The sequence below is a fragment of the Lagenorhynchus albirostris genome, chromosome 4 (genome assembly GCF_949774975.1).
Source record: "Lagenorhynchus albirostris chromosome 4, mLagAlb1.1, whole genome shotgun sequence".
Taxonomy (NCBI): domain Eukaryota; kingdom Metazoa; phylum Chordata; class Mammalia; order Artiodactyla; family Delphinidae; genus Lagenorhynchus; species Lagenorhynchus albirostris.
Window position 1 is genome coordinate 9,374,266 of NC_083098.1, and position 26,607 is coordinate 9,400,872.

The window sequence follows — 26,607 nt, forward strand, 5'->3', positions numbered from 1 at the left end:
TGCAAAAAGGAGACCCCAAACACAGTAAGTTAAGCAAAATGTGAAAACAGAGAAATATGCAGCAGATAAAGGAGCAAGGTAAAAACCTACCAGACCAAACAAATGAAGAGGAAATAGGCAGCGTACCTGAAAAAGAATTCAGAGTAATGATAGTAAAGATATCCAAAACTTGGAAATAGAGTGGAGAAAATAAAAAACATTTAACAAGGTCCTAGAAGAACTAAAGAACAAACTAACAATGATGAACAACACAATAAATGAAATTAAAAATTCTCGAGAAGGAATCAATAGCAGAATAACTGAGGCAGAAGAGCGGATAAGTAACCTGGAAGATAAAATAGTGGAAATAGGGCTTCCCTGGTGGCGCAGTGGCTGAGAGTCCGCCTGCCAATGCGGGGGACACGAGTTCGTGCCCCGGTCCGGGAAGATCCCACGTGCCGTGGAGTGACTGGGCCTGTGAGCCATGGCCGCTGGGCCTGCGCATCCAGAGCCTGTGCTCCGCAACGGGAGGGGCAACAGCAGTGAGAGGCCCACGTACCACAAAAAAAAAATATATGTATATATATATAGTGGAAATAACTTCCACAGAGCAGAATAAAGAAAAAAGAATGAAAAGAATTGAGGACAGTCTCAGAGACCTCTGGGATGATGTTAAACGCACCCACATTTGAATTATAGGGGTCCCGGAGGAGAAGCGATAAAAAAGGGACTGAGAAAATATTTGAAGAAATTATACTTGAAAACTTCCCTTGGACTTGGTGCTTTCACTGCCAAGGGCCCGGGTTTGATTCCTGGGCAGGGAACTAAGATCCCACAAGCTTCGCGGCATAGCCATACATACATACATACATACATACATACATACATTTCTTCCCAAGCTATTACTTTTATTTTGAATTAATTTGGAATAATCCATTACTGAAAAAAAATCATCCTGTTTTTGGTTTGGTTGCAATAATTTGATGGAGAGAATCCTTATGACTTCCATAAATAGTCAATACTATTCCTTCTGAATCTGAATAGGGTGGCCTACAGGCCCTAGGAGGTCTAGTCCCAGGTACCTTTTTGGTCCCTTCTCCGACCGTTCTACTCTTCCTTCTTTTCTTTGCCAACCACACTGATCTCTTTGCTTTCGTCAAGGAATGCCAGATATGCCCAGCTTCAGAGCATTTGCTCTCATTTTCCCTGAGTTTGGAGTGTTTTGCCCTCAGTTGTAGGAATGACTGGGCCTCCCACCTCCTTCAGGTCTTCACTCAGATGTTAACTCCCTGCATACTTTATTTAAAGTCGTAATCCTCTCACTACAACGCTTATCCTCCGCACTGCATTGCTTTTCTCCTTATCATTTACCTGGCACACTATTTTTAGGGGCATTTGTGGTACAGGTGAAGAAGTCTCTGGTCCCTAGCCCCAGTGCTTACTCTTAGGGTGACACAATGGGGGCCAGATCAAATGTCCTACATAAGAAGCTGGACACACCATAGGTGAGAGACCAGGAAAATTATAATACTTCTCTGCTTAGAAAGGGGAAGGAAGAAACTGTCCTCCTCCTTGGAAAAGTAATGAGACCAAATTATAACTTCAAACTTGGGTGTGTAAATAAAATCTCTTTGTGTCTCTGCTTTTCCAGCCTAAGAATATCTCCAAGTTCCTGGGCTTCCTTCCTCCTTGAAATCTAAATACTTAGGGAGGTAGCCTTCAGTCTTCCTGTGACCCTGGGGCACCTCTAATAAGCTGTATCAGAACAGTTAACTAGACAGACTGCTACGGATCTAATTCTCATAGCCTATGAAAAATCTCAGAAGGCTAAGTTTCTTCACAGGAAGATTAAGAAATCGGGGTAGTTTTATCTCACTGCAGAGCTGCTGGTGAATGCTGGCTTTCAATGACTCTCTCAAAGGTTGTTGCTGTGTTTCATTGCTGATAGTCACACATGCAGGTTCTACCCAGGGTATCTGGAAAAGTGTGAATAATAATTTGTTTCCTGATCATGTTAAAATTGCTGTTCAGAATTTTATAGCATAAATGTAGAACCATGTCTTCACTACAACTCTGGGAATAGTAATAACAATATTCCTAGACTGTAATCTCTCTAAATGTTGATTGCAACTCTTCCTTCCCCATTGTGCCATCAGTGGGAAACGTGGGCAGCGGGGTCTCTGGATTGAGCAAGAGCTGTCTTATTTACACTAGAAATGTTTGTCCTTTTTCTGGTGTAGCTTGAGACTGGGGACACTGTAGCGCAATGTTACTACATAGATTATAGGCAAGAGATGACATCGATCAGAAGGTTGGTTGCATTTTGAGGCAAACGTCTGAAACACTTCATAGAAGATGTGTGTAGCCACACCTGGAGGACTGCCTGATATGTAGCATGAAGCCTGCAGAGAGGATGGGACAGCTGCCCTGGATTCCAGCAGCGCAGGGCACTCAGGGTAAAGGAAATCTACTGCCACTTTCCTTGGGTTCTGTAAACCAAAGAGGGAACCTGAAGTCAATAACAGTTGAAATATGGAAGAGTGAGGGATAACCCGTGGCCCACACAAATGGCTCATGCCCAAAGGTCATGGTGGACCTTCGGTAGCTCAGAGCCCTGAACTTGTCCAGTGTGTGCTATGAGTGAGACTCACTCAGTGTGGACACGTTAGCATCATTCTGGCAGCCCAGTCTTGTGTGATACCAGCAAATAAATTCCATGCTGGCTAGTGAGAGTGGTCCTATCATCAGGTCACTTCCTGAAATTGGGCCAAGGGACCCCTGGATGCCTCCATAATCAATCTCATACATTGTCATAGTGGTGCTGGTGGTAGAGTTGTCCAACACCCTGAAGGAGGAAAAGGGGGACCAGTGACCACAGATGTCCTGGTCTGCATCACCACCCTGATGTTACTGCTGACCCTGGCTCATCCCAGGCACTGGAGAGAGTTCTTTAGGTTGTGGAAGTTTCCTTTTATTCCAAGTTTGTTGATTATTTTTATCATGGAGGGATGTTGAATTTTGTCGGCTGCTTTTTCCGTGTCTATTGAAATGACCACATAGTTTTTATCCTTTATTCTACTGGTATGGTATGTTAATTGATTTCGGTATGTTAAGCTAACATTGGATAGATTCCACTGGTTCATGGTTATATAATCCTTTTTATATGTTGCTGGGTTTAGTTTGCTAGTATCCAGTTGAAGAATTTTGTGTCTATATTCATAAGAGATATTAGTCTGTAATTTTCTTCTCTTGTAGTGCCTTTGGTGTTGGTGTTGACATTTGTATCAGTGTAATGCTGGCATCATGGAATGAGGGAAGTGTTCCCTCTTCTGTTGTTTGGAAGAGTTTGCAAAGAATTTTTCTTTAAATATTTGGTAGAATTTATCAGTGAAATCATCTGGAGCTGAGCTTATTTGGGGGGGAAGTTTTATTACAGATTCAATCTTTTAACACATTATAGATCTTATAAATTTAAAAAAAATTCTTGAGTCATTTTTTGGTGGTCTATGCCCTTCTAAGAATTTAGACTAAATGTAACCTTTAATCAGAGGGAGGACTGTACAGAGGGAGGCCTGTAATTTGTTCTCCTTTTCCAAGTGTCTTAAGGTGGAATGCAAGTATATTGATTTGTAATCTTTCTTCCTTTGTCATTTTCTGAGTTAATTTTTATTCATCTCAAGTTACTTTCTAGGTTCTCTTGTGATTTCTACTTTGACCTATTGGTTGTTTAGGAGTATGTTGTTTAATTTCCATGTAGTTGTGAATTCTCCAAAATTCTTTAGCAGTTGATTTCCAAATTCATTCCATGCTGATCAGAGAACATGTTTTCAATATTTTATGTATGTTTTCAATACTTTTTAAATTTATTGAGGCTTGTTTTATGGCCTAACATGAGGTCTCTCCTAGAGAATATTCAGCGTGTGCTTGAAAAGAATGATATTCTGTTGTTCCTGGGTGGAGGGTTTTATAGATGTCTGTTAGGTCTAGTGGTTTATAGTGTTGTTCAAGTCATCTATTTCTTTATTCATCTTCTGCTTCATTGTTCTATCCATTATTAAAGTCTCCAGCTATAGATTAACTGTGTACATCTTTAATTCTGTCAGCTTTTGCTTCATATATTTTGACGCTCTGTGTATGTATATATATATATATATATATATATGTGTGTGTGTGTGTGTGTATTTCCAATTGCTATATCTTCCTAGTTATTTGACCCCTTTATCATTATAAAATGTCTTTCTTTATCTGTAGTAACTTTTTCTAATTTTAAAGTCTATGTTGTCAAGTATTAGTATATATCTTCCAGTTTGATTTGGTTGCTGGTTGAATCTTTTTCCATCCTTTCACTTTCAGCCTATTTGTATCTTTGATTTACAAGTGTTTTCCTTATAGACAGCATATAGCTGTATCTTGCTCTTTTATCCAGCCTGGTGATCTCAGCCTTTTGATTGGATTGTCTAATATGTTCATACTGAATGTTATTATTGACATAGTTGAATTTACATCTATTTTACCTTTTGTTTTCTATATGTCTTATGTCTTTTTGGTTCCACTGTTCCTACTTCACTGTTTTCTTTTGTGTTAAGTGAATATTTTCTAGTGTAACACTTTAATTCCTTTAATTATATTTCAAAATTTATTGAGTTAATTTCTTAGCGGTTGTTCTAGGGCTTATGCTATGCATCCTAACTTATCAGAATCTACTTAAAACTTATACCAACTTAATTCCAGTGAGATACAGAAATTTTACCTCCGTATAGCTCTACTCCCTCTTCCTTTTTTGTGCCATTATTATTGCATATATTACATTTATATATGCTACAGATCCAACAATAGCTTTTTATAATCGTTACTTTATTAATTCTATGCCTTTTAAAGAATTTGAGAGAGGAAAGGACAGCAAAGATATATTTATAGAGTTCGTTATGTTAACTTTTTTTTTTTCCTACCATTTCTCGTTCTCTTCATTTGTTCCTGTGGATTCAAGTTACCATTTGGTTACATTTCCTGTCAACGTAGCTTTGTTCCCACACATTCTTTGTGATGTTACTGTCAAATATATTTCTAGATGTTATTGTTCCATGACATAATTATATACATATTGTTTTACACAATTGCTTTTGAAATCAGCTAATGGAAGAAAGGAAAAGAAATATACAATTATACTGTGTTTTATAATTACATCATTACCTTATTGGTATTCTTTGTTTTTTATATGTGGATATGAATTTGTCTCTGGTTCCACTTGCCTTCAGCCTGAACAATTTCTTCAGTACTTCTTGTAGAGTGAGTCCACTAGCAACAAATTCTCAGTTTTTGTTTTCATGGGAATGACTTTATTTTGCCTTCATTTTTGAATGTTAGTTTTGCTAGATATAAGATACTTGGTGGATAGTTTTATTTTTTCCTTTCAGCCCTTGGAATATGATATCCCACTGCTTTCCGGCTTCCATTGTTTCACAGGTAAAGTTAGCTTTTAGCTTATTAGGGCTCCCTTGTGTGTGATGAGTCTGTTTCTCCTACTGCTTTCAGGATTCCTCTTTCTCTTTGGTTTTCAACATTACCACTAGGATCTGTCTGGATGTGGATCTCTTGTATTTGGTTATTGAGCTTCTTGGATGTGTAGGTTCATGTTTTTCATCAAACTTGGTTATTTTTCAGCCATCATTTCTTCAAAATATTTTTTAGCTCTTGTCACTTTCTCCTCTCCTCTGATACTCTCATTACACAAATGTTGGTAAATTTGATACTGCCCTCTCATTCTGTGAGTCTGTTAATTTTTTTTGGTTCTTTTTTCCTCTCTTCTTGAGATGGTTCTTCAAGTTTGTCAGTTCTTTCCTCTGCCAGCTCAAATCTACTACTGGGCAACTCTAACAAATTTTTCACTTTGCTTATATACTTTTCATATAATATGTATGTTTGTATATTTATTTATTTATACACCTATATAAATGTATATAGTTTAATATATATATAATTTCTGTCTATTGATGTTCTCTATTTAATCAGATATTGTCATCATACCTTTGTTTACTTATTGAAGCATGGTTTCCTTTGTTCTTTGAACATATTAGTAGCTTCTTGAAGTCTTTGTTTGCTAAGCTGAACATCTGGACCCTGTCAAAGGCAGATTCTGTTGCCTGCTTTCTTTCCTGCTCATAGATCACACTTCTCTGTTTCTTAGAATGTCTTCTAATTTTTGTTGTAAACTGGACTTTTTAGATAATATATCATAACATTTCTGGAAATTGATCCCTCCATTCTGAGGCTTTTTGTTGTTGTTTGCTTGTTTAATATTTTAGTGATTTGGCTAGATTATTTTAGTGAAGTCTTGTTCAGCCTGACCCTCTTTGAGAGATACTGTAGCCCTGGACTGAGAGTTGGGTAGAGGAATCCTCATCTTCTTGGCCACATTCATGCAAAGTGGAGTTTCCATTCTACTTGGTGGAGGGATGGGGAAAAGGGTTATGGTTCAAATGTTACACACTCTGGTCATTCTTACCAACATTCAATAGATTTTATTAAATGAATGTTTCTTCATTTGCTATATGCCTGTAGGATAATTTAGAGACACTTTAATGGTATTTTAAAAAGGAATTTTCAGCAGTTATGGTTGTTTTGTAGTAAAAAGTTTCTGCAGAGCTGCTCACATCACCATTATGGATGTTGTCTCCTCACATGATATTCAACCAGTAATAGAAGTTAAACTTCATTGAACAGTTAATATTGCTAGAGAGAAGTCCAGGAATTTTACATGTTGTAACTCATGGAATTTTTGCCTCAAGTTAATGAGGTAGTTACTACTGTGGTCCCCATTTTATAGATAAAGAATCTGAGGGGCACGGAGTTTGAGTATCTTACACAAGCTGTTGAGTAGAGAGCAAGATTTGAATCCAAGCAAGCAGTCTGCCTCCTAAGCCCAAGCTCTCAACCCTTACGCTATTTATTACCATTGCTCAAATAATTCAGAGCCTCAAATTTGCTGACACTCTGCACACAATCACACCAGACCCCCTTCATATTATAACCAAATACTTATTCCCACAGAATGAAAGTCCTTCAAATGACTTGTATGGCTCCTGACCCACTGAGAAATTAGAATTTTAAAATATGTACAAAATAGTCTTTCTTCCTTCATTTCCTCTTATTCTTCTCAGCCCACCCAAAGGGTCACATGTGTGGTTTGGTTCCTTCTTTAGCATCTACACTGGGTCACCTTCCTGTTGAACTGGTGGAACTTCTTAATCACTTCCAGTGGTGATTAAGTCTAATTTTATATCTTCATGCATCTTAAATCTAAAATTCTGCAGGGTAAACAGGTTACCATACAACTCAGAACCAGAGTTTTCTTTGTAGCTTACTTCTTAACCACTGCTTCCTTCAGAAAATAGCATTTTCAGAGCTGAAGTGATGCTCCCAAGGTCTAAAAACATTTTAATAAAAATGTGTGTTCAGTGTTTGGAACTGAATTGTGTCCACTCCCCCAGAATTCATCCCTTATGGGACTAATCCCCAATATGACTATATTTGGAGATAAGGATTTTAGAAAGGTAATTAAGGTTAATTGGGGTCATAAGGATGGGGCCCAAATCTGATAGCACTGATGTCTTTATAAGAAAAGGAAGAGACATCAGAGATTGTTCTCTCTCTCTCCACACATGCACAGAGAACATGTGAGGACCCAGAGAGAAGATGGCCATTTACATGTCAAGAAAAGTGGCCTCATCAGAAACCAGCCCTGATGGCATCTTGATCTTGGACTTCTAGACCCCGGAAATCTGAGAAAATAAATTTTTGTTGTTTAAGCCCCAAGTCTGTGGTATTTTGTTATGGCTACTCTGGCAAACTAATACATTAACCTTACCCATATTATTTGGAAGGCAGCTATGCTTACCACTGTATCACCACCGCCAGCTACTCTTATTATTTGAAGGAAATTGGGAAACGGAAAGAGAGCTGAGAGAAAAAAAAAAAAGACAAAGCTTTGTTGTTTTAGCTTCATTAGGCTATCATTCAATCTTTGCCATCTCTTTAGAGTCTCCCACCTGTCAGCTTAAACGTGATTTGAACAAACCTCCCATTAACGATGTACCTACATGGGGCAGGAGTTTGAAAGTCCACTCTGATACAAATGGCTTTCTCTTAAAGCAGCATCCAAACACTACTACCTCATGGGAAAATTCAGGTATTTATTGTGGTATTTACTCCAATCTCTAGGTTTCCCTGAGCTTAATTTTCTCTTTAGGGCCTAAATGTGTAGGCTCTCTTTAGGGCATAGCCTGCACACTGATGGGAAGAAGTGGGAAAAGAAGCCAAGATTTTGGACTTTCTTTTGCCTTGACATTGCCAATCCATGTTCTTTTCTTATTATTTTTCTGATTCCAGATGAATCCTAAGGCTTTTTTTTTTTTTTTTTTTTTTTTGTGGTACGCGGGCCTCTCACTGCTGTGGCCCCTCCCGTTGCGGAGCACAGGCTCCGGACGCGCAGGCCCAGCGGCCACGGCTCACGGGCCCAGCCGCTCCGCGGCATGTGGGATCCTCCCGGACCGGGGCACGAACCCGCGTCCCCCGCATCGGCAGGCGGACTCTCAACCACTGCGCCACCAGGGAAGCCCCTCCTAAGGCTTTTTATCCTTGTGTCTGTTGACATCCTAGGCCTGAACCCTCAGATGTCATAGGAAATGCAATGACTTATGCCATGAACTCTTCCCAGAACCTTTGCTTTTCCCAGCCTCTTAATCTCCCAGGTCCTAATAACTTCTCTCATCATGATGTCAGCTTACATCTCACTGTGGCTACCTGTTTTGCCATGCAATGGCCTGAGTGACCCTCTGAACTTGGACTTGGATCTCAGCTCTAGATGAAACCAAAATATGCAGGGAAAACACTTTGGTCTGAGGCAAGGAAACTTTCCCCCTCCAATAACCAGCACCACCACCAGCCTAAAATCTGCCTGTGACCTTTGAGGGGGACTGCTTTCCCCAATCAAAACCAGATCTCACACCATGCAGTTTATAGCCCATCAAGACCGTGACGCACTAGCATCTTGAAGTGCAAAACTCTGACTGTCCAACTCTATCTTTGCTAAGACTAGTGAGGTAGAATAATTTTTGACATAGTAATTCATAGTTTTTCTTATATTTCCTTATTCCCATCCTCTGCCTTCAAAAAACCGTCAGACTCTAAGCTTCTTTGACCAATGGGAGGTTTGTGGCATGGTAGAAAACAGAATTTACATGCAAAAATGCAAGACATATCATGCCTTGACTTTTCTTTTTTTAGTCTAATCCCTCTGAGGAGATTGTGGTAGGTCTTCTCCGAAGGTGAGCAAGAGAACCTTGGAGGAATAAGAATCTCCTTCAGGAAAAGAGTGATTCTCTGAGATGGGGAGATGGTGAGATCTCTGGGCTTCTCGAATGGCACACATACATGCCTTGCTCCTTTTTGGGACCCCCATGTAGCTGGTAGAGAGAGGAATGGCTGTGTGATTTCCCAAAGAATCCTTTGCTCTACACAGGAATGAGAGCAGTAGACTTGCAGAATTTGGGAGACAGTGGTCCAATGGAAATCTCCATGGTAACTGGCATAGATGCTTTACAATTGGAAGGGTCTCCAGAATGCCTTGTTGATGATAAAACCATGAGGGTCATTGCACTAAAATAATTGAGGTTCACTTTCAAACCAGACTGGCCAGGTGAGGATTGACTTATGAAATCAGGTTGGGTTATTGTTAATAAACATATTGGACTCTTTCTTATTGAGATTCTAAGCTGAGATTTCTGTGTACTCTCTGGAACTTCACCCATATATGCAGCTGTCCCTACAGTTTGGCATTCCTAAACAATCCAGATTCAGACTTAGCAAGGAATCTCAAGCCTCATCAGTATGAGACCTTGGCTTATTCTGCAAGAAACACTGTCAAATTCCTCGCAGTTGCAGGTATCACCACTAGAGGCCTCCCTAAAGAGGAAGCTTCACTGTTGGTGGGGACTTCATCTTCTAAAGTCCTGATCACTGAACATGTACTCAGTTTGGTCAGATGAGGTAGGATAGTGGTGTTGATTAATATTTGGAAAGAGTAAAAGAGAAAGAAGAAAAAAAAAGTGAGGGGAGGATGAAGAAAATGAGAGAATGTGAATATGAACCTACATGTAAACTTTGAGTTTTAAACCCAGCACATCACAGACTGTTTATCCCCATGCTACCCAAACCCTCTAGAGTATTGCCTTGGCTTCTGGTGCATCTTTGGGAAGAGATGGAGGAATTCTGAACACCCTCTGGGGTAGTAATGCCAAAAGTATTTGACTCTCTCCTTTAGTAGATTGTAAGCAAATGCAACCCAAAACCAGACATGGAGTTTTATTCAGAGACATATTTGCAGTACCTACCACATTTCTAGACATACAGTAGGTACCAGAAATTTTTGTTGAGTGAATGAAGGAGCCATATCTTCAACTGTTGTCACAACAGTGGGACAAGATGAAGGAGCTGAATAATTTAAATGAGAGGTGGTAAGAAATAACCCACCATAGTTTTCTAAGGCACCAGGGAAACTGCTTCAGTCTTATGCCTTTTCTCCACATTTTCTTGTAGACTTTGGTGGAGAGTGCGGATCTCCTGGGTTCAAGTCCTGGTCTTGCCACTTACGAGCTTTGCGACTCTGTGCTGTCTGGACCTGAGTTTCTTCTGTAATAAAGTAAGTGCATTGTTGTTAAAACCAGATAAAATAGTACCTGTGGAAATAGGTTATAAAGTAAAAGATATCATATGGTGTTAAGGTGACATTACCACAAATATCAGTGGTTCTTTCTTTACTGTTGAACTAAAAGACCTGATAAAACAAATATTTTTTAGGAGCATCTAAATATCTGTTTGTATGGTACTTACACACACACGAACACACACACCATCACAAACATACATCCCGTCCCTCATTGCTCCCCATACCACACATACATCACAGCTCTGAAAACATTACATTTCTTTCCATATGGCTGGCAATATCTGGTGATTAACAGTTAAATAAAATTAATGAGACCTTCCATTTTTATTAGTCACGTAGTCATCCATTGGAAGCAATAACGTTTTCCAAAAGATCTCTGTTTTCTAATTCCCTTAAGTTCCCAGTTTCCCTGGCTGACCTGGCTTTGAACTGTGCTCCCTTGTAGATAAAAGGAAGGTATTTGGCTTCTTACAAAGAGCTAACCTTTCCCTATGCATCTCATTGCAAGACTTCTACTCATCCCCACTGCGCTTGCTATAAATCAGAGGCCCTTCTGCTTTGATGTTTACTTCTTTTTATTTCTTTATTTCTTTTTTGTCTATAATACCAAATATTCTATTTGTGTGTGTGTGTGTATTACGTGTGACAAGCTTGTTCTATAGTGAATGCTAATGACTTTCTTAGCCACGGGCATTTTATTGTGATAGCCTCATGTTTAAATTGAAAAATAATTTATATTCCACCATGCCCTGGCAACATCCATTGATACCAATATGGAAATAGTGTGGAATTGGACATTTTCTTGTGACATATTGCTTAATAAGTTATAAGCATTAGCCTATCAGATCTGACAGTGGTACATAAATGACAACCTAAACAACCATTTACAATATCAGGTGGGTTATGGTTCAGCATGAATATTTATTATGATTTAATATGAATACTTAATATCCAGTATAAAAGGATTTGTATGTCATTACCAGTAGAATTAAAGGCGCTTTGGTGATTTTAACATTTAAAAGTCATAGAGTTTAACAGCTTCACTAGGATCTTCATATTCTAAATGATTGATTTTAAAGCGCTGTAGGTTTGAAGAGGTGACTAGCAAACTCATTTCAATTGCATTAAACTACAAAGAAAATGAATCCTTAGACACCATCTGGTGATTTATCAAAACAGATAAGAACATTTTCATGCTTACTGTTTCAAATGAAACGAATGCAAAGTAAAAATTTTCTCTTAATACAGTAGGTAAAAATATGCTAATTATTTTTCTTACTTTTAAAATTCTTCCTTCTCCATCAGACCACGAGTATTATTTAATACTTCCTAGCATCCAAGAAGATATCTTAAAATTCCCTAACTCATTTACCCCATCTGAGCAACTTGGCCATGGTTATGCCAGCTGGGCACCCTGAAATCCAGCTTTCTGGCTTCCTTTCATATGCCATTCTGCACTTCCATTGGATTGAAAGCAGAAATAAATTTGGCGATGTTACAAGTCTCTGAGATCTTGGAATTTGGCCGATTTTTAAGTGATTTGTAGGTGTCATGGGTGGCTCAACATAATAAAAAAATAACAACTGCAATGTATATAATACTTTATAAAGGACTTTTCACATTCAACATATTCCTAGATTCTTATAACCATTCTGTGAAGCAGCTATCAGTGCTCTCATTTTCTTGGTGAAGAAATTTAAGCTCAGAGCAGTTTAATAAATTGTTCGCAGTCAGAGAGCAAGTGAGTAGCAGGGTTGTGATTCAGTCATAGCACCATTGGTTACATAGTTGATATTCTTTCCACTGCCCCATTTTTACCTTGCAACCTGGGGTCATTAAAAAAATGTAGTGTTTATAATTACCTTGGGAGACTATATGTCCTGGTATGTCGAGAAGAATCCCTGTGTCCATGTAAAAAATGTGAAAAATAACCTGAGCCTTTTGCCTTATGTTCTGAATTCTTGAGTGAGGCCTGCTGACCAGGAGTTGCAGTAAGTGAAAGCATCTAGGGAAGGATGAGAGTTTATCCTGGCTTGGAGGAGAGTGTGCACCTTGGATGAAATGGCAGAAAAGAGCTAAAGAAATTGCGAGGAGATGATGCTCTATAATTGTCCAAATTTGCTTTCTTAAACTGTGAAGACTGAACATACTAGATAAAAGAGCTATACAAACTACAGATGGCAACTGGGCCTTTTAGCAATAACACTGTTAGAGAAAGAAAGACCTAGAGAGAGAGGGTGAGTATTAAGATTATCATCTTGTGGCAGGGATGGAGGTAGAAAAATAAATGCTCAGACCTTTAAAGAGAAAACAATAATTCTGCATCTACATTATTGTCCATTGAGGTTTGAATGCCAGAAGTTCTGAGCCAAGAAAGAGATGGCTTGGGAGATGGAGTATTAGTAATTACTGCTAATTACCACAAACTTTCAAGGTTTAAAGTAACAATGTTTATTATTTCAAAGCTTCTGTGGGTCAAGAATTCTGGTGCAGCTTACCTGGATGGCTCTGGTTCAGGGTCTCTAATGAGGCTGCAGTCATCTCAGTGCTTGACTGGGGAGAGCGGATCTTCTAAGATGGCTCACTCACATGGCTGTTGGCTGGAGGCCTCAGTTCCTTGCCCTATGAGCCTTTCAGAGGTCTGCTTCAGTGTTTTCATGACATGCAGTTGGCTTCCCCCAGAATGAGTAATCTAAGAGAGGGCCAGGCAAAAGCTACAATGCCTTTTATGACCTAATCTGGGAGATCAGTCATTGTCACTCCCGCCACATTCTACTTGTTAGAAGTCAGTCACTAAGTTTGGCCCACACTCAAGGGGGGAAGAATTTGGCTCTACCTTTTCAGAGGAGGACTGAAAAGGATTTGTGGGCATATTTGAAAATTATTACAGATGTGTTAGATTGTGTGTGTGTGTGTGTGTGTGTGTGTGTGTGTGTGTGTGTGTGTGAGAGAGAGAGAGAGAGAGAGAGAGAGAGAGAGAGAGAGAAAGAGAGAGAGAGAGATTTAATGCTTAGAATTAGAAAAGGGACTTGAGACAGCACCATGTCCCAAACCTCATTTGACAGAAAAGAAAACAGAGTGAGTTTCAACAATTTCACCAAAACTCATGACTGTTACTGGCAGAGATGGGGCAAGATCCCTATTTGTCTGGATCCAAGACTCCCATTTTTTCCATTTCCAAATATATGGGCTTAAAAAATATTTTAATCTAGTTTTTCTATGCATTTGGAAGAGCATAAAAATTTGCTAAATTTTAAGGTGGCCTAGAAAACTTAATGACAAGTCTCCACGGTCAGACAGCAAGGCTAAAGCAGCCAGAACGAGGAGTAACAATACATCCCTTCTTCCCTGTTCCATCAGCAGAGGAGGTGTCCAACGAGGCTGACCATGCAATACATGGTGCTAGGATAACAACCAAAAGTCTTACGTCCTCTGCCGAAGCATTTGCTGACTTCATTTCCCCAACAAGTAAAACCGATGGCCCCTTCCTCTGTGTTTTCACCGTACATTCTTCTGTTTCAGGAACCCTAAAACTTCGTATCACCTTTCTTTTTACATGTCTACTTCTTCTGCCTTCTAGAACCTGGGCTGTGTCCACTCATTCTGTATTCCCAGTACCTCGCACAATGATTGGTTCATAATAGGCACAATGATAACATATAATGACAATGATAGCATTGTTTTATGAAATTACTGAGTGCATTTGTCATTTAAAAATAGTTGACATTAATCTAGCTCTTAAAAAGAGGCAAGTTTTGTTTGTTTGTTATAGGATTTTCTACTGTGTGATCACAGGTTACACAACTTCCTAGCCAGACTACACATTTAAAAAATGTATGTATGTATGTATGTATTTAGATATAATTGAAGTGTAATGCGTAAGCTTAAGGTATACAATATACTGATTTGATACATTTACATTGCAATATGGTTGCCACTGTAGCATTATATAGCACTCTGTCTTGTCACGTATTATCATTTCTTCTAGCGATGGGAAAAATAGAGATCTAGTCTCTTGGCAAGTTTAATGGTTATAGTACAGTTTTGCTATCTATCAGCTGATATATAAGAGTTTGGGACAAGTTCTTATATGGAAATCAAGTAATATCATTTTTCTTAGTTGGCTTCTCTGTTTGTGGCACCTGTGGCCCAGTTGAAAGTGACCTAGAGAGCAGGCACCTGACAATGTCTTCTAGTGAACTTCTCTTGTGTAATTAATTGTGAGACACAAAGCTTGTGCTACAGAAGAATATGGCACTAATCTTGAGCACCATTAGGTGTCCTCTGTCACTTATTCTAGTCTGTTTCCAATACATTTTCACTTGACTTCCATCCTTTTGTAATTTCTGTAAGATTTCACAAGCCAGATATATTTTAATGATTTTTAAAATAATCACCCGTAGAAAAGGCTGATAAAGGCACAATTAAACTTGGGGACCAGTCTGAATTAACTGAGAAGGTATGTTAAAATCATGAGAGATGTTCACATTCTGAAAAGAAGTTTTGTGAATTATTAAAACTTTTCTTTTAGTGACATATTTTTCCCAGCAATTTCCCCAAATGGCTTTTACTTTCTCCCCCTTATGGCCAGTCTGTTTCCTCCCCGTATTTATACATTTATTTATCCACAGAGATGAAGAAAAAGGGCCATCTCCATTTAAACTGAACTGTGTGTATTTCATGTTCTTGGCTTTGAAAATTGCCTTTCATTCTGTATGCTTTTGCAGAAATACAAATAATTGGAAACTGCTGTAAGTTAAAAGTACATCTAAGTATTTTATAAGAGCAAAGGATAAAAAATTGTAGTAAGAGCTGGCTGCTCATGGGCAAGTAATGTTCACTAAGCATCTTAAAGTTATGTTTTCCACATTTCTCTAAAGACAATTTTAATTTATGGATTTGGAATAGGATACCCCACTTTTTTGTTAACATCTTTATTGAAGTATAATTGCTTTACAGTGTTGTGTAGTTTCTGCTGTATAACAAAGTGAATCAGCTATATGAATATGTATATCCCCATATCCCCTCCCTCTTATGTCTCCTTCCCACCCTCCTTATCCCACCCCTCTAGGTGGTCACAGAGCCCCGAGCTGATCTCCCTTTGCCATGCAGCTACTTCCCACTAGCTATCTATTTTACATTTGGTAGTGTATATATGTCAATGCTACTCTCTTACTTCGTCCCAGCTTACCCTTCCCCCTCCCCGTGCCCTCAAGTCCACTTTCTACGTCTGTGTCTTTACTCATGTCCTGCCCCTATGTTCATCAGAACCATTTTGTTTCTTAGATGCCATATATATGTGTTAGCATATGGTATTTGTTTGTCTCTTTCTGACTCACTTCTCTCTGTATGACAGACTCCAGGTCCATCTACTACACTACAAATAACTCAATTTCATTTCTTTTTATGGCTAATATTCCATTGTATGTATGTGCCACATCTTCTTCATCCATTCATCTATCAGTGGACACTTAGGTTGCTTCCATGTCCTGGCTATTGTAAATAGTGCTGCAATGAATATTGTGGTACATGACACTTTTTGAATTATGGTTTTATCAGGGTATATGCCCAGTACTGGGATTGCAGGGTCATGTGGCAGTTCTATTTTTAGTTTTTTAAGGAACCTTCTCTGTTCTCCATAAAGGCTGTATCAATTTACATTCCTACTAACAGTGCAAGAGGGTTCCCTTTTCTCCACACCCTCTCCAGCATTTATTGTTTGTAGATATTCTGATGATGGCCATTCTGACTGGTGTGAGGTGATACCTCATTGTGGAATTGATTTGCATTTCTCTAATGGTTAGTGATGTTGAGCATTCTTTCATGTGTTTGTTGGCAATCTGTATATCTTCTTTGGAGAAATGTCGATTTAGGTCTTCTGCCCATTTTGGGATTGGGTTGTTTGTTTTTTTGATACTGAGCTGCATGAGCTGCTTGTGTATTTTGGACATTAATCCTTTGTCAGTTGCTTCGTTTGCAAATATTTCTCCCATTCTGAGGGTTGTCTTTTTGTCTTGTTTATGGTTTCCTTTGCTGTGTAAAAGCTTTTAAGTTTCATTAGGTCCCATTTGTTTATTTTTGTTTTTATTTCCATTTCTCTAGGAGGTGGGTCTAAAAGGATCTTGCTGTGATTTATGTATAGAGTGTTCTGCCTATGTTTTCCTCTAAGAGTTTGATGGTGTCTGGCTTTACATTTAGATTTTTAATCCATTTTGAGTTTATTTTTGTGCATGGTGTTAGGAAGTGTTCTAATTTCATTCTTTTACATGTAGCTGTCCAGTTTTCCCAGCACCACTTATTGAAGAGGCTGTCTTTTCTCCATTGTATATTCTTGCCTCCTTTATCAAAGATAAGGTGACCGTATGTGTGTGGGTTTATCTCTGGGCTTTCTATCCTGTTCCATGGACGTATATTTCTTTTTTTGTGCCACTACCATACTGTCTTGATTACTGTAGCTTTGTAGTGTAGTCAGAAGTCAGGGAGCCTGATTCCTCCAGCTCTGTTTTTCTTCCTCACGATTGTATTGGCTATTTGGGGTCTTTTGTGTTTTCATACAAATTGTGAAATTTTTTGTTCTAGTTCTTTGGAAAATGCGATTGGTAGTTTGATACGGATTGCATTGAGTCTGTAGATTGCTTTGGGTAGTATAGTCATTTTCACAATGTTCATTCTTCCAATCCAAGAACATAGTATATCTCTCCATCTGTTTGTATCATCTTTTGAATGGAATATCCTATAAATATCAATTAAGTCCATTTTGTCTGATGTGTCATTTAAAGCTTGTGTTTCCTTTTTTATTTTCATTTTGAATGATCTGTCCATTGGTGAAAGTGAGATGTTAAAGTCCCCTACTATTATTGTGTTACTGTCGATTTCCCCTTTCATGGCTGTTAGCATTTGCCTTATGTATTGAGGTGCTCCTATGTTGGGTGCATAAATATTTACAATTGTTATATCTTCTCCTTGGATTGATCCCTTGATATTATGTAGTGTCCTTCTTTGTCTCTTATAATAGTCTTTATTTTAAAGTCTATTTGGTCTGATATGAGAATTGCTACTGCAGCTTTCTTTTGATTTCCATTTGCATGGAATATCTTTTTCCATCCCCTCACTTTCAGTCTGTATGTGTCCCTAGTTCTGAAGTGGGTCTCTTGTAGACAGCATATATACAGGTCTTGTTTTTGTATCCATTCAACCAGTCTATATCTTTTTTGGAGCATTTAATCCATTTACATTTAAGGTAATTATCGATATGTATGTTCCTATTACCATTTTGTTAATTTTGGGGGGTTTGTTATTGTAGGTCTTTTCCTTCTTTTGTGTTTCCTGCCTAGAGAAGTTCCTTTAGCATTTGTTGTAAAGATGTTTTGGTGGTTCTGAGTTCTCTTAACTTCTGCTTATCTGTCAAGGTTTTAATTTCTCCATTGAATCTGAATGAGATCCTTGCTGGGTAGAATAATCTTTTTGTATGTTTTTGCCTTTCATCACTTTAGATATGTCTTGCCACTCCCTTCTGGCTTGCAGAGTTTCTGCTGAAAAATCAGCTGTTAACCTTATCGGATTCCCTTATATGTTATTTGTTGCTTTTTCCTTGCTGCTCTTAATATTTTTTCTTTGTATTTAATTTTTGGTCATTTGATTACTGTGTGTCTCTGCATGTTTCTCTTTGGGTTTATCCTGTATGGGACTCTCAGTGCTTCTTGGACTTGATTGGCTGTTTCCTTTCCCATGTTAGGGATGTGTTCATCTATAATGTCTTCAAATATTTTTTCAGATCTTTTCTTTTTCTCTTTTTCTTCTGCAACCCCTAAAATTCAATGTGGTACGTTTGAAGTTGTTCCGGAGGTCTCTGAGAATGTCCTCAATTCTTTTCATTCTTTTTTCTTTATTCTGCTCCCTGGCAGTTATTTCCACCATTTTATCTTCCAGCTCACTTACCCATTCTTCTGCCTTATTGATTCCTTCTAGAGTATTTTAATTTCAGGTATTGTGTTGTTCATCACTGTTTGTTTGCTCTTTACTTCTTCTAGATCCTTGTTAAATGTTTCTTGTATTTTCTCTATCCCGTTTCCGAGATTTTGGATCATCTTTACTGTCATTACTCCAAATTCTTTTTCAGATAGGTGTCCTATTTCCTATGCATTTATTTGTTCTTGTAAGTTTTTATCTTGCTCCTTCATCTGTAACATATCTTTTTTGTCGTTTCACTTTTTTTTTTTTAATGAGTAGGGCTGCATTCCTGTCTTACTGGTTGTTTGGTCTGAGATTTTCAGCACTGGAGTTTGCAGGCAGTTGGATAGAGCTGGGTCTTTGTGCTGAGATGAGGGCCTCCGGTAGGCCTCACTCAATTGATAATCCCTGGGTTCTGAGGTTCTCTGTTAGTCCAGTAGTTTGGACTCAGAGCTCCCACCACAGGAGCTTGGGCCCGATCTCTGGCCTGGGAACCAAGATCCTGCAAGCTTTGTGTCGCAGTTAAAAAAAAAAGAAGAAGAAAAGGAGCAGTACAATATCAAAGAATAAATAACAAAATAAAATTAGAAAGATAAAAAATATATTAAGAAAAATAAAACTGTAATAGAAACAACTGCAATAAGGTAAATTAAAACCACAACAGAGGAAAAAGAAAGGGGAGGGGAACAAGCCAAAAGGAGAGATCACTATCAAAGTATAAAGGATGAAATAAAATTAGAAAAATAAAAGATGTATTAGGAAAAATAAAAATATAAAAGAATCAACAACGATGAATCAACAAGGTAAAACAGAACCCCAATCTAAAAGAGGAAAAAGAAAAAAAGGCCTTGGCTATGTGGGTGGAGTTTAGGCAGGGGGTGGAACTTAGACAAGGGAGGGGGTTTAGGGTGGGGCAGTGCCTAGGCGGGTGGGGGGGGTGACATTTGAGCATGGGGTGTGGCCTCTGCTTAGGACCTGCAGAAGGGGAGCGGCCTCTGGAGTGTGGAGTTCTGGAGTTTGGAGGTAGGGCCCTGGGTGGGGGTGTATGGTGGGACTTGGGCAGGAGGGAGGCTCCAAGGGCAGAGGATTAGGCCTCAGAGCCCAACAGGCTCCCTAGTGCCTAAGTGGATGGGGAAAGCACTGGCCCTGTTCCTTTCCATTCCTTCGCGCCCTCCCCCACTGTCTCCCCCAGGGTCTCCCCCATCAGTGCTGGACCCCTAACCATGGGTGGGTCCCGCTGGTTGTAGGAACTCCTTCCTTCCTCCAGCCACCCATCTGGGGTGCTGGTTCTGGAGGTCTGGCCTTTACTTTTGCTCCCCCTTCCTTCCCTCCCACTCCCTCAGGACCCACATGGCTGGGGGGGGGGCTAGGTGGGCAGAGGATCAGGCCTGCGATCTCAACAGGTTCCTGAAAGATACCCCACTTTTTTAAAGAGTCTCACCTAAATATTTACTGTAACCTCATAATCTCATGGACTATCTTTGGCATCACCTATTTTATGTCTCTCTATTTATTCAAATTTTAGCCCTACAGTCTAATATAAATATTTTGATTTTGATTAAATCCACAACGTCTTCAACTTTTTTCTTTTCCTGTTTCTTCACACCTTATATCTTTAGGATATACTCTCCCAGAATATGGTCTTCCCACCTTATGGGAAACTTCTGTCAAGTTCTCCTTTTTTAACATCTAATCACAAGTTTTTTAATACCAGAAATGTTTAACATTAAATCACAAACAGCTTACAGAGAAGAGTTAATCATAGAATTGTATTTGTCATTACCCCTAAATGTTAATGAATTTAACGGGTCATTTCTAAAATATTTGGATTACATAGAAATCAGGGAATTAAAAACTTGGATATACTGGGATAAAGAAGTTGGTATAGAATGGCTCCAGAGATGTATTTCATATTTATAACTGGTCAGATAGAGCCACCATTTATTTAGTAGGTGAAAACTATTAAAGAACTGCTAGTTGGAGAGCATAATATTCATACTATTGTAGAGGAACAAAGATTTGGAAATTGCTAAGGAAATTGTCTAGTTAAAGTAATAGGTTTTAAACAATGGAGAAGAAAATGGATCAAGAAGAGCAAATGTAATACAACATAGTCCCCATCCCTAGGTCCAACATCTCAGAAACACTTTTGGGGGATTCAGGCAGTCCTAAGAAGCCACAGTAGCTAGGAAAATGAAAGTGGAAAGAGAGAAAAGGGATGTTATGAGGAAGAGACTGAGAGAGACAGAGACAGATGCACGCAGAGAGAATGATGATCCATTATAAAAACTCAGGACAATTTAGACAACATAAAAAACGGAAAGATTGCAACGGGGTATTGGCAGTCATCTTTTGTCTTCATGGTCTTACACTTTCCTCAGGCAAAGATATTACAGGTTTGTGGGTGAAAGGAGCTGATGTTGAACAAAGAATATTTTTAAGAAGCTAATAAGGAGATTTTTGGAGGAAATTTTTGGGGACTATGTGTGTTGTCCAATGTTGCCTTTGCACTGGATGTTGACCTTTATTCTGAAAAACTGAATAAGATAGGGGAAGTTTCCGAAAGAGAAGAATTAGGAAGATTAACAGTGGGTCTTACTGCTAAGATTTTGAGTTTAGATTTTAGGCATAGAAAATAAAGATGAGGAAAAAGTTAAGATCTGAATCCCTTTTTCTGATTACAAATATGTATTTCCTGGAGTATACATTGTGGTCAGTTAGTCAGAAGTGACCTTCAACAGTGTGGGGCAGTATGAAAGCCAAAAATTAGGAGGAATCTACCAGAGAACATTTCCTGAGCGGAGAGAAGGGTGAGATGTATACGCTATAACCCCACATGGATCATCTGATCCAAATTCCAATATTTACAAAGAGGATATGAGTTCACCCAACCAGCTTTTGAAATAAATAAGCATATGTGTAAAAACAGTAAGTAGATTTCATAGAATTTCCGAGGTGAAAAGGAAATAAAAGATCATCTGATCCAACTTCTATCTTCCAATTAAGTCTTTTTACTACATCCCTGGTAATGAAAAACATGTCTCCATTTGAACATTTCCTTTCTGCATAAACTTCTTCCCTTCTGTTCCAGACTACCAGTTCCTATTTTGGGGCAACTTCTGTTGTGAAAAGGTTTAGTCTTAGATTCTGCTATTCTTTATAACTATCTGTCCTAGCTCTGTTCTCTGGATTCCATTTCCATTTTAGTATTTATATCCATATATAATGCTCTTCCAAAGTTTCCTCTTTCCCACACTAAGTACTCTCAAATCTTGCACATGTTGCCTATATATTTTCATTTGTAGATTCTTCCCCATCTCTGGATTCTTTGGATTCACTTAGTTGAACATGGACAATGTCCATGTCAGGAGAAATGAAAAAAATGAGACTGCTGTTGAGTTAGTAGAAAGCATTGAAGGGTGAAATAGTGGTATTTATTATGACAAAATTGGTTGAGAAAGGCAAAGGGACAACTAGATGGTAAAGTATCATGTAAAATTACAGCTAGTGTAGGTAGCAAGCCACATTATAGATAATAAAGCCAGAGTTAGGAAGATTGATCTGACAGCTTTGCAACTAGAACTAGGGGTTCAAGAATGCACAGAGAGGGAAGTGAACAAGTACTGTTGTCCAGACAACCAGAGTAAGGAGAGTGGGTGATGCAGGATACATTGTAAGGTCACCAGTAAATCAGTTTAGATTCATGGACCACTTTTTAAAAATGGTGTGGGGGGCATTAAAATTGTACAGAATAGATATGGAAAATGGTTCTAACAGTCACTGACTTCTTTTTAACACAGTAAATGCTTTTTATATTATGTAAATTATACACATGCATTTGGAAAACTCAAAATTCAAAAAACTCTATGGAAGTAGTAAAAATTACTTGGAATCACTCTACCATGAAAAAACCATTCACCATTTGGTGATTATTTCCTTTAGTGCATCTCTTTTTGCACACACATGTGCCCACACAGAAACATGCATACATTATATTACTCATTTGGGTCATATCAAATACACTATTTTCTATGAACCCTTTAAGTTTTCAAACTTTTTTTTCTGAGCATCTCTCTTCCTTTCCTCTTCTTTTCTGTCCTTTTGTCAGCCACACCCCCATAGGTGATCTGTGTTACAAACCTCATGTGTAACTTTCCATGTGTATCTTCATGCTCAAAATCATATATACATATGAGGGGTTTTAGTCATTGTTTGTTTTGTGAAGGTGGGATTATATTATATACATGTTTCTGCAATTTGATGTTTTTCTTTAAACTCCTCCAGTTCATTTGGTGGGGCTCTAATCCATTTTTTTTTTATGGTTGTATAAAACCCCATGGTAGGAATGTATTACAGTCTGTCTAACTATTCTCCTACTGAATGGCATTCTCTTTGTTTCATCCTTTTGCCAAGGTAAATGTGGAATAATCATCCTTGTATATTTATCCTTACTCACTGATACTTTTATTTCTGTGGGGTAATTTCCCAGGAGTGGAACTGCTGGGCTTACAGATATGTACCTTTTCAATTTTTAATAGACACTGCCAGATGGCTTTCCCCAAAGCCTGCAACAACTCACATTTCCACCTTTTTTCCCTATATCCCCGCCAGTAGTGGGTGTTATTACCGTTTCATTTCTAGCAGTGATAGCAGTTATTACTGTAATCTGCATGTTTTAAACAACTAGTAACTGCCTATTCATATCTTTGGTCATTTTTTATTATATGCCTGACTATTAGGATTTAAATAAAAATAATTTAATATTTTGCATCATCAGGAATACATACAATATGTGAAGGAAAATAAAATTTGTTAAATATACTGTTTGTAATGATAAACATTCCATGAACCTCTGTGGTATCACTTAATCCTGAGGTAACTGGAGAGTCTATCAAGGTCTCGCAGCATCTCAGGAGCATGGGCAGGAAGCCTTAAGGGCACGTCCTCACTGGTAGAAAGCTGAGGGATGCTCAACTAGTATATGTTCTATGGGCTGTACATAATTTTAAACATAATAAGTGATTGGGTTAGAGGATTTAAAGATAGAGGAACCAATTGCATGTGTGGTCGGTGAATGTGGTTGGACTCAGCGTGCCAATGCAAAATGCCCAGATCCTGAGAGAGAGATGCATTGAACATTCCGCAGACCTGACTGGCATGAAGGGCCATGCGCAAAAGCTAAGGCAAGAAAATGCAGACATTTTGATGTAGAGAGCGTGCATTTGTGCTAGCGGTGCCTTTTCAAGACCCTGCTTCCAGTCATCCCTAATGCTGCTTCGAAGCCAACACTTCTCAGTGTGCCTCCTGACAGCATGAGACCTGGGATGACCATCTGACTACTCAGCTCCAACAGAGCAGTGTTTTCCGTTACCATGCAGATGGCTATTTGCAAAATAACTAGGATTTGTTTTAGGCCAAATGTTAGGCTGGGTTATTCTTTACCCTGAACCTCTTATCAGTTCACATGTAAATTCTTACAGATTAATGCATTCATGTAGTTTTGAGTCAATCCAAAGGTGAAAATCAGTTTGACCATCTGGCTTCCACAATGGTGATCAAATGCCTTTCATACCACTGATGGGAGCTCTCAGGCTTCCCTGAGCTTCAGTAATTCAAATATGTCTAAAAGTATTGATATTACACTCAGTATGACAGAATTTTAAGAAGGGAAATAGGTAAGATTAATTCTTCACTACACAGATGTTGTCATTTTAAAGCATGTCATTTTGGAATGACACTGCTTTGGTGAAATGTAACTAAGAGAGATTAAGAAATTCAAGTACAGGGAAAGAGCTAGCCCAATGAGAGGATATGGAAGGTCAGTGGGAGGATGGAGAGTTGCTTATGATCACATATTCTCTTTTTGTTTTGTTTGTTTTTTAATTCTTAAAAAATTTACTGACATATAATTGATTTACAATGTTGTGTTAGTTTCTGGTGTGCAGCAAAGTGATTCCGTTTTATATATATTATATATTCTTTTTCACATTTTTTCCATTATGGTTTATTATGGCTTCATATTTTTTTCATTATGGAACTATATTGGATATAGTTCCCTGTGCTATACAGTAGGACCTTATTTTTTATCCATTCTATATATAATTGTTTGCATCCACTACCCCAAACTCTCAATCCATTCCTCCCCCACCTTCCTTCTCTTGGTAACCACAAGTCTGTTCTCTATGTCTGTGAGTTTGCTTGTGTTTCATACTAAGTTCATTTGTCATATTTTAGATTCCACATATAAATGATATCATAAGGTATTTGTCTCTCTTTTTCTGACTTACTTCACTTAATATGATAATCTCTAGGTCCATCCATGTTGCTGCAAATGGCATTATTTCATTCTTTTTTATGGCTGAGTAGTATTCCATTGTGTATATATACCGTATCTTCTTTATCCATTCATCTGTCAGTGGACATTTAGGTTGTTTCCATGTCTTGGCTATTGTAAATAGTGCTGCTGTGAACATAGGGATGCATGTATTTTTTATTTTTATTTTTTTAAAATTTACTTTATTGAAGTATTGTTGATTTACAATGTTGTATTAGTTTCTGGTGTACAGCAAAGTGATTCAGTGAGAAAATATATATATATATATATTCTTTCTCATGTTCTTATGATTACATATTCTTGATTGAGTTCACTCCTCAGTACACCTGTTACTAAGAAAGATGGGCATGTTTTGAACCTGAGTTTGTACAAAATGAAAGTCCAGTCTCTTTCCATTACACCATGTGGTGATACTTTATGATTTTCTATAGATATGAAGTTATATTTTCAGTTTGAAGACTGAATAAAATTCTGTGTGATTAATCTTTTGTATCCACAATAGGAAACTGTTACCAGTACATTCAAAATGTTTCATTGTGTAAATTCATTATAGGGCAACACTGTTGTGAAAACTTTATAAATAATTCATAGGGTTTTCTTATGTTGAAAATTAAACTAGCAAGGAAAGTTGGATTAACAATATGTTTCAATATAAACTACTTTAAAAGCTATTTTACTAAAATAAACTTTAAAAAGAGAATTGTATTAATACTGCAAAGGAGATATGATACAGCTTAAGTCATTCTGCACATAGCCTGAATATCAGCATTATAGTGTAAAAAAAAGTTGACTAGGTCAGAAAGCCAATTTGCAAAACAGTGCTAAAGAGTTATAAGTTAGCAAACTCATTTCATCATATAAGAAAATGGTCATAGACTGCTCCCATATGAAAAGTATACATTGTCTTCATGTGAGTAAATAGAGTTGAGAAAGGGAAAGATTGCTTTCATTTGACGTTTTCATATTTTGTTTTAGGAAAATCTATGGGACATTAATATTTATGTTGGAATAATTTGAATGATTTTTGAATTAATCATTTTAATACATAATTACCCAACACCATGTTTTCTCCCTTACATAAGATTTTGATATTTCAAAGTAGAAGTTGTTACAAGTATGAATTTCATATTACAAAAGAAAATGGATCGGAATTCTCAAGTCTTTTGCTGACTTTTCCAAGAATAGGATACTAAGTGGTGAAGCTATGTCTTTAACTGATCCGGGAAAGGTGTTTATTTTAAAGAAAAGCCCGAGGTTATTCTAATCTTCCACCTACTGTAGTGTTCCACCTGCTGCTTCCTTTTCCATTTCTCCTCTCCTCTACCCTCATCCTCTACTTTTGCATCAAGACCAGTGACTTCTGTCTACCCCGATCTACCCTCCTCTGAATGTCCCTCTTTAAGAGTTGACATTCTCAGGACACGTCCCGTCTATCCTCCTTCCTATTTAAAATATTTGCCTCTTCTCATTGGTACAAATGGATTAAATTATTTATCCATTCCAGACACCATGTTTGAATTTTAAGAAGGACTTATTCTCTGAAAACAGTGGACCTCATGTAAATGCTAGGAGCTTCATGTACTAGAGCCAAATTCTTAAATAGAACAGAATCACTTTTCCT